Source organism: Artibeus jamaicensis, unplaced genomic scaffold (assembly GCF_021234435.1).
Source record: "Artibeus jamaicensis isolate MK-2021 breed Jamaican fruit bat unplaced genomic scaffold, CSHL_Jam_final contig_1127, whole genome shotgun sequence".
Taxonomy (NCBI): domain Eukaryota; kingdom Metazoa; phylum Chordata; class Mammalia; order Chiroptera; family Phyllostomidae; genus Artibeus; species Artibeus jamaicensis.
Genome location: NW_026521219.1, coordinates 2,172,814 through 2,182,670, shown reverse-complemented (window position 1 = coordinate 2,182,670; position 9,857 = coordinate 2,172,814). Strand labels below are relative to the sequence as shown.

At 43.3% G+C, this 9,857-nt stretch overlaps 1 pseudogene; it reads right to left on the bottom strand.

Annotated features, from left to right (window-relative positions):
• Positions 1-2,268: 2,268 nt before the first annotated feature.
• LOC119050644 (low affinity immunoglobulin gamma Fc region receptor III-A-like) lies at positions 2,269-3,013 on the bottom strand (annotated as a pseudogene).
• Between the last annotated feature and the right edge of the window lie 6,844 nt (positions 3,014-9,857).

Sequence of the window (9,857 nt, the reverse complement as noted above, 5' to 3'; positions counted from 1 at the left end):
AGTAGAAGATTGCGGGTTCAGGGCACGTGCCTGGGCTCCCTGTTGGGTCCCAGTTCCAGCGGGCAAGGGGCAACTGATGGATGTTTCTTTTGCACATGGGTGTTTCTTTCCCTTTCTCCCTCCCTTCCTCTCTCTCTAAAAATAAATAAATAAAGTCTAACAAAAATAAATTTATAGTGCTCTTTCTATAAATGAAAATACTGGGTTAAAGGACTCCTCAATGTTTAAATTTTTGAAAACTGCTAAATTAATGTCCTAAAAACTTTGTGTCAGGTTGTACTGATAGTGTAAGATTATGTCAACACATTGTAGCCAGCATTGACTTTTAATTAAATTTTGACTACATATTTTTGATATTTTTAAATGAATATAGGATATGTACACTGTAATATGTAATCTACTGTTACACATTGTAGTTATCATGGACATTTTTCTATGGCCATAAATACAGACTTATGTCATTTTCAAGGACTACACAACATATTATATTTATAAATACTTTTAAATCAATAGTTTCAGTCTTTAAAAAAAGAATCACAGGCCAACATTTTCAAATTTACTAATCTCTCCACATAATGTATATTTATTGCTTAATTTTATTTGTTGATTTTAGGGAGAGAGAGAGGAAACATCTCTTTGTTGTGCCACTTCTCTGTGCATTTATCGGTTGCTTCTGATATGTGCCCTGACCAGGAATCAAACCCACAACCTTCGTGCCCTGGGACCACACTCCAACCAAGTGAGGTAGTTGGCCAGGGCCACATGATATATATTTAAATGAACCCTTTCTCTTCCTTATAGAGACCTTAATCACAGACCCAAAGATGAGATGTTTAGTCAGGGATAGATATATGAGTAATTGGATTTCTACTGTAAAAGAAGATAAAGCTCTTCATTATACTGAAGTTAGTCTGTTGCCATTTGTGTTGAGAATCCCCAAAACCATCCTCAATTGTGTTTGCTTTTCATTCCAGGAAGTAATGCCATTTTATTCCTGGCTAACAGCCTTCTCTTCTCGAGTGGACCCAGAGGGGGTCACTGTTGGAGTGGAGATGTTGCTGGGTCGTGAGAAGGTGGGGTTACTCCTCTGTGTCTTACTGGTGGCGAGCTGGGATGTTGGGGTCTATCTCTGCATCACCACTGCTGTCTATCATTTGTTGAGGGCCCTGCTTGGAATTCACTGTGAAGTTAGATTGCCCTAATCTACCTTACTTTGAAGGATCCCCAGTGAGCCATGCTGGGGACCAGGCCTTTGGGAATCCTGGAGATTGTCCTCAGAGGTGTACTGAGTATGAGGCCTTGGGAATTCTGTTGCCTTGGCCGAGGTGGTGTTTGTGGCAGCAGCAGCAGGGCCTGTGGCTGCCGTCCACATGATAAACTGTTTAATGATAAGTTAGGGAGACTCAAAGAACTCAGAAAAGCTGTTATTCTTGATTATGGTTTACTACAGTGAAAGGATGCAGATTAAATTCAGCAAAGGCAAAAGGCACACAGGGCAGAGTCCAGGAGAGACCAGGCATAAGCTTCCAGTTGTCTGTCCCTCTGGAGTCATTAGGACAGTGCTTAGTTTTCCTAGCAATGATGTGTGACAACACAAAGTATCACCAGGAAGCTAATCTGCACCTGAATGGCCAGGGCTTTTACCAGGAGTCTCTGTACTTGCATGACTGACCCCATTACTCAGTCTCCAACCCTCCAGAGGTCAAACTGATACAGCATAGATGAAATCACAGTTAGTGTAAACCCTCTGGCATGGCCCAAAGCCTCAGGTGTCTGCAAACATTTAAACAGTTTTTTTCCAAGGGTCGCCATCCAGAGACCGTATTGTTGCTCTACTGTGATGGATGTTTGTGTAGCTCTGAGGCTTCAATTCTGGGTAATGCAGCTACTTACAGGGCTTTCACTGTTGGCCCCTGAAGATCACAGTCCCTTTAATGGCTTTGTGAGGTATATTAAATGTTTAATTATAACGTACACCCAAAACTAACATAACATTAAATGTCAACTATAATTAAAAATAAAATTTAAAAACAAGGTTAAGTACTAAAAATCACAATAATACTTAAAAAATCATGCCCTTCCTTTCCATTGGAGACCAAGAGGAAATAGAGTTGGGTGAAGGACCCTCAGCCCAGATTGTGAGGTGTAGATTTCCTGCCGCTCTTAGACGTGGGTCTTGGGGATGATGCAGTTGTGAATGGAGAGGTTCAGAGCTTCTGCTTTTATTGCTTCTGTTTGTCCTCAGGGCTCTTGCTCCATGTGAGGTTATCATTTATCTAGTTCCTCCAAGAGCTTTGAAGGTCTCTGCATGAAGAGATACAGCTCCATGCACACTGCCAACAGGAGTCCCAACACCAGGCAGAACATGGTTAGACTCCCTGGTGAGATGGGTGGGACTGCCAGATCCTGAACAATGACGTTCCCAGCCTCTGGAAGAAATGGTCGAGATTCCGATAACCCCCCTGTAGAAGTAGGAGCCATTGTGTTTGCTGCCTGTTGTTGCCTTTGGAATGTAGAAGTCAGACTTCTGATAAAACTTCTTGCCTCTGCCACTCTGGAAATATTGGACCTTGTGAACAGGAACGTTCTTCCAGCTGTGGCACCTCAGAGCGCTGGGCTGGAACACCCACCAAAGGGCCTGGAGCAGCAGACAGGCAGCATGGACGGGAGCTGCACCGGGTCACTGCGTGCAGAGAGGTCGATCTGACACCTGTACTCCCCACTGACTTTAACTCTGGCCGATGGATGAAGCAGCTGGAGGTCCAGTTCGGAAGGAGGTTTTCACTATGCCACCACTGTGTGAAAACTGTCCCCCTCCATGTGGGTCCCCTGGCATTTCAGGGTTGCATTGTTCCTCTTGATCACCCTGACCCATTCAGGGTTCACGGACACCACAGCCTTTAGGAGATCTTCAGCTCTGGGCCCACAGAAGCCAGAGGCAGTAGGGCCATGGGCGGCAGCAGCCGCCACATGCTGGTCATGAGAGCGAGCAAGTCACCACAGACAGCCGGAGCCCCACAGTGCTTTAGCAGACCTGAGAGAGGAAGTAAAGCAGCCTTCCCCTACACCCCATTACTCAACAGCTTCGTTTTCTGGGAACATCATTGACTCTAGAATCTGAACTATGAAGGAGGAGCAGAGAGCCTGGAGGAGAGGCTGAGGTGGCTGTGTCCCTTAGCCCCATGCGTGTCTGTGCTGAGCACCTGGTGACAGGCTGTGGGGCACCCTCAGAAATCTCAGGACATTTGCCCCACCTGGTGGAGCTGGCTACACCCAGTGCCAAGAAGGGGATAGTTTGACCCAGTGGAAGAGACTGGGATGAGGGAGAGGGTTCCCTGCAGGTCTCTATTTCCATCTCACACCTTCTTCCTGCCCTGGCCCAGGCCCATGTCCCTGCAGCCCAGCTACCCACCTACGAAGAGCAGGCACTTGAATCTTCATACCCCTACAAGTGTCCCTCACTCCAATATTATCTCCACCAACATTTTCTTTCAAATTTAAAAATGCCCATGCCCTGGGATCTGTAATCCACAGGAGCTTCTAACTGTTTGGTGTGAATTCGATCACAAGGTCCCCATCATCTTTAAAAGAAACCTTGGCTATAGGGGAAATGGGCCCTGGAAAAAGCAAAAAGAATGCAAAAAAGGTGGAGGGCCGAGGGTCAGCAACAAGGTGAGGCCAGGACAGGAGCTCTGTGCCTTCACCCCAGAGTTACCAGGGCTGCACTGAGCCACAGCAGTACAGGTGTGCGTAGGCCCTCAGGGACCCGTGGGCCTGCTCAGGGCTCCTTAGAGAGAACGCGGAGGTGTGGTGGCCTGGAAGCGGTAAGACTGTTGACCTCTGCCCTGTTCTCTAGACGTCTGCAGTCAGCACATCCACACCCTCCTACACACCTTCCCCTCATACCTACCCTCCCGCCTCAGTCCAGGCCCCTGAAAATCTAATTGCCTAGGAGCTGAATGGCAGGCAGATGTGGAGGAGCAACGCTTGGCCAGCTCAGGGGTAGATGACATTGTTTTGGAACCAAGTCCCTTTTCATGCCACAGTCCTATAACTACTCCTCAGGTTTCAATTTTTACTTGTTTTGCTCCCGGGTAGAGTTTCCTGTCCTTCCTGTTCCCAACCATGCCCCACATGTGCTCCTGCCCATGGACTAGGTGTCTGAGTGGGATGAACACTGGAAACAAGGCAGGCGGCCATCCCTCAGTGGCCCCTCCAGGGCTACATTTACATCTTGCAAAATCTAGACCACTATCTAAAACGCACCTCGGATGCCTCCAGGATCTTAAGCAGAGAGCACCTCCAGCATTCTCCTCTATGGTCATGTAAGCGGCTTTCTGCCTTGAAGGCGTTCACTTTGGCTTTTCTTGGAGATTTTCTCTTCTGATTGGCCTTCTGGGTGTGGCCTTCAATGGAGGGAGGACTTGTGAGCTGCAGAGGGGATGATTTGCACAGGCAGGAGGTGAGACTGGCAGGCCAGGTTTTTGATCCACTCATCTACTGATGGGCACTTGGGCTGTTTCCAGATCTTGTTGTTGTAAATAATGCTTCTGTGAACATAGGGGTACATATGTTTTTTTAATTGGTGTTTTGGGATTCTGAGGATATATTCCCAGCTGTGGGATTGTTAGGTCAAAAGGAAGTTCCATTTGTAACTTTTTGAAGTGTCTCCACACTGATTTCCACAGTGGCTGCACCAGTCTGCATTCCCACCAACAGTGCACTAGGGTTCCATTTAATCCACATCCTCGCCAGCACTTGTTGTTTGTTGATTTATTGATAGCCTATTTGACATACGTGAGGTGATAGCTCATTATGGTTTTAATTTGCATCTGTCTGATGATTAGTGGTGTTGAGCATTTTTTCAAATATTAAATGGTTGTCCATGAGCCATTTGTATTTTCTCCTTGGAGAAGTGTCTGTTCAGGTCCTTTGCCCATTTTTTAATTGGATTGTTTGCCTTCCATAATTGATTTATTAATTAATTTACAGAGAGAGTAAGGGAAGGGGAGACAGAAAGGGAGAGAGAGAGACAGCCATCAATTTGTTATTCTACTTATTTATGCATTCATCGGTTGATTCTTATATGTACCCTGACTAGAGATTGAACCCACAACCTTGGTGTATCAGGACGACATCCTACCAACTAAGCTACCTGGCCAGGGCTATACAAAGACACTTTACCAGCTAGAATATTCCTTGGGCTTAAAAATTAGCTCCCCGGAGTCTGTCAGGTGCCAGTCCTTTCTTTGGCATGTACAGAGTCTGAACACCCTAAATCTACTGAGTTAATCCTTTACTGCACATCTATTTTATGCATTAAGGGAATCCTCTTTGATCTTAAGTTGCACTGTTTTTATCTATCTATGTCAAGAGATGATCAACCAAAATTACAGAACCCCTAGAGACACAGTATTATGGTCCCTGGATTATAAAAGCCTATTTTACTACCATGATTATAGAGAAGAGAATTAAGAAAAAGAAGACTAAAAAAATATGTCACCAGAAAATATTTGGACCTTACAGATAATATTTTAAAAAACAGATAACTTCCTTGTTAATGAATTTCCTCTCCTTCTACTCTAGTTAATTTCATATCTACTGGTTGCTGAGTAATGAGAAAAGTTGAAAATCAAATCTCTGCTATTGAGAGACATAGTTTCATGATCAGTTTAGGCAGGGTATAAGCAACAGAAGGAAAAGGAGGTCAGTTATAAATTGGTCAATGTTATTACCATTTTGGAGAAAGGTTGGATTTACAGTAATGAATAATCCCAGTCCTTGTCCTCAAAGAGTTTGCAGACGAGTAACTGGACACAGCTATGAGGCAATACAGTAAGCGTTAGGATAAAGCCACAGGGAGCTGCAATTAGAGGCTGCAGAGAGAGAGTGATCCTGTTCATGGCAGATGATGGGGAGTGCTTGCTTCTTAAAGGAGTTGACTTTAAAGTAATTCATCATAAAAGTACAGAAAAGTTATTGAAGAACCCTTATTATCAGGTCTCCAAATACCCTTCTTAGCCTCTTTCCTTTTGCATTTGCTGTTTCCTAAGCCAGATATATGTTTCTTTCTTCCCTTGCTCTGTACCCCCATTTCCCTACAACCCTTATGGTGTTTCAGGTTTCAGAAGAATGTCATTCAAGGCAATTGGAACAATTACAATGGACAAGAAGACAAAGATTTTATACATTAATGTTTTTTCCTTCACAGCCATTTATTGATATATTTTGCTTGCCTTCCAAGACAGCAAGATATTCTGGTTTTCCTCCCACTTTTCTGACCACTGCTTCTCAATCTGTTTTGACGGTTTGTCCTCCTTGAGTACTGCACTCAAATCCAAGGGCACAAGTAAACCAATCCCCCAATCCCATCATTAGGGGATCTATCTCCCGGGACTACTCCTAACATCGATTCTATAGCAGTCTGGGTCCAATCAGGAAATAGAAATCACACAGTAGATTAAACAGGAGATGTTTAATATAAGAATAATTAGTAATAATAAAAGAATAAGTATAAGATATAAAGTATCTCTAAATAGTACTCTAGGGTTGAGGGAGAGTACCCGAGGAAGAATAAATTTGAGATGGGTTCAGATCTCAAGTGCAGAAAGACTTCAGAGAGCATGGGCTACACCAAGTGGTTTGCAGAGGGAGCAGTAGTTCTGTGTGGACTTCCTGGGCCATAGGTGGGCTGCACACTGGGCCTGCAGAAAGCCCAGCTGCCTGGTGTGTTGAGCAACTCTCTGGACCACAGGCCTGACAGGGATCTTGGTTTCCCAGCCTAGTAAGCTGTAGACAGGCTATGGCCAGGCCCAGGCTGCAAGATCCCAAAGGAACCACTCTCAGGGCCTGTGCCCGGGATAGGCTCTGTCAGATTTTCTCATACCCACAAGGCCTTTTCCTTACTCAGCCCCCTTCCACTCCCTCCACTATGCTGGAAATCGCAGGAAACTTCTTCCTCCTGCAGTGTCCCTTCAGCAACCTCTACTGAGAAAGCTTAACATAGAGGGCACTTGACAATAGAAATGTTTAGAAGAATTCTTTATCAGAAAGCATATATTAAGCCCTAGCTGGTGTAGCTCAGTGGATTGAGCGCGGGCCTGCGAACCAGACAATCACGGTTCGATTCCCAGTCAGGGCACATGCCTGTGTTGCAGACCAGTCCCTGCAAGCAGGGGATGCACGAAAGGCAACCATACATTGATGTTTCTCTCCCTCTCTCCTTCCCTTCCCCTCTAAAGATAAATAAATAAAATATTTTTAAAAAGAAAGCATATATTAAAAGGATGTATATGCAACTGAGAGACAATAAGCTGGTAACTGACACATCTCATACCTCACAAGCTCAAGCCACACTTGTTTGAACAACTAGGCATAGTCCCACCTTAAGTCCTTTGCATTAACTTTTCCTTCTGCCTGGAATTCTCTTCCCTGCGTATCCCCTCCTTTATTCTTTGCTCAAATGTCACTCTCCTAGTATTTTAGTATTATGCCATTCCTCATTTCTGATCCCTCTTGCACTATTTTTTCCTTCTTTAAAAAAATTTTTATTTATCAATTTGAGGGAAAGAGAAAGGAAGAGAAGGAGTGATAGAGATAGAGATAAATAGGTAGGTAGGTAGGTAGGTAGGTAGGTAGATAGATGATAGATAGATAGATTTGTTGTTCCACTTGTCTATGCATTCATTGGTTGATTCTTGTATGTGGCCCAACCAGGGATCAAAGCTGCAATTTTGGCATATTGGGACAATGCTCTAACCATCTGGCCAAGGCCTTATTTTTATTCTTTTTTCAGTACAGCTTATCATCTTCATTATATAATTAACATATATATTATATTCATTGTGTTTCTCCATGTCAAAATGCAAGTTCCAGGAGGGCAAGGATCTGTGTTTATCAGTATCCCAAGAATCAAGAATAGTAGGTGCTCAAATATTTATTGACTAAGTGAATTACTGAGACAAACATGAAACATAAAGCGTAAAATGTAAAATCAAGTACGGAAAATATATACCCACCAAGGAGTCTCTTGGTTTTTATTTTTCTTCTAGAATAAGTCCAAGATCCAGGCCCTGGCTGGTGTAGCATAGTGGGCTGAATGCTGGCCTGTGAACAAAAGGGTTGCTGGTTCAATTTCCAGTCAGGGCACATGCCTGGGTTGCAGGCCAGGTTCCCAGTTGAGAGCATGTAAGAGGCAACCACACAATAATGTTTGTGTTCCCCTCTTTCTCTCTTACTTCCCCTCTGTCTAAAAATAAATTTTTTTCAAAGTTCATAATTCACATCAAGATTTAACTGAAAAGTCATTCCCTCTATAATCTGGATACTGTTTGCTGCAGCCAGATTGAGTGAGGAACACATTTTCCTCCTTTGACAGGACATCAGCAGAGGTGTTTAATTCTGGCCCAGTGGACTGTTGCTTGCATGTTTTTGGATAAGCAAATACCAGTGGACCTTTGAAGACTTTGGAAATGGCTGGAAGACAGCATTAAGCTACCTGCAGAGTCATTTCCTGGATTCCACAACAAGCAACTAGAGCCCTTGGAGGAAAAATTAGAACCATAGAGCAGAGGACTTCAGAATGGAGCAGACACCTTGACTGGTGTGGTTCAGTGGGTTGGGTGTCGTCTGCATACTAAAAGGTCACTAGTTGGATTCCTGGTCACAGTACACGCCTGGGTTGTGGGCCAGGACCCCGGTTGGAGGCGTGTGAGAGGCAACCAATTGATGTTTCTGTCTAACATCGATTTTTCTCTCCCTCTCTTTCTTCCTTCCTTCTCTGTTCTCTAAAATTGGGGCGGGGGACTGGAATTGAGCAGGCATACCCATGGGCATCCCAGAATACTGCTCAACTACATTTGCAGTTTTAAGGAAATGGATTTCCAAATTTCAACTTCCCTGATTTTACTCTTCCCTGAACTTGGTTGGCTTACGAACAAGGCTGACTACACAACAGTCCTTCCATTTTACAAAGTACATCTCTTGCATCACAATTCAAACTACAGCTAACTACCCAGGTGTAAGAAAACCTCTTTGTCCTAAATAAAGGTATATATCAAATTACTGTATTCAGGGAAGCCTTTTAAACAATTAATCCATTGGAATATACTGAAATAAAATGTGGTCCATACATAGAATGGTATTATTATTCAGCCTTAAAAAGGAAGGCTGACACATGCGCAACATGGATAAACCTTGAGGACGTTATCTGAAGTGAAATAAGCCAGTTACAAAGACTGTGTAATTCCACTTCCATGAGGTAACTAGAACAGTCAATTCATAGAGACAGAAAGTGGAAGGGTGCTAGGGGCTGGAGAGGGGGAGCACTGGGATGTTAGTGTTTAATGGGTAGAGTGTTTCAGTTGTCCGAGATGAAGAGTTATAGAGATGGATGGTGGTGAGGGCTGCACAGCAATGTTAATGTATTTAATTTCACCGAACCGTGTGGTATTAAGAAGTAATCAAGGCATTCTCAACTCAAGGGGTTCCTGTCTCATTTGTATAACTATGAAGGACTCGATTTTAGACATAGATTTTTGAAAGCCTGTATTGAGAAGTCTGGAATCTGAACAGCTGATGCAGCATGGCTTATTTAAAGTGTATAATTTTTATGAGTTTTTGAGAACCAATGGGTAAAACCCACAAATAAGAACTTCATGCAATTTCTTTAAAATTTTGTGTGCTTTTAAGAAATCAAAAATAAACACTTATTCCATAAAAATAAATATTCCAATTACAATCAATCTTAATCTCTTTCAGTGTTGTAACAGGTGAACATTTTATTTTTCCCATTAATAAAATCCCTTGTTTTTAAAACTTAACATTGAAAAAGTTTGTAAATTTCAATGCACAAGAAA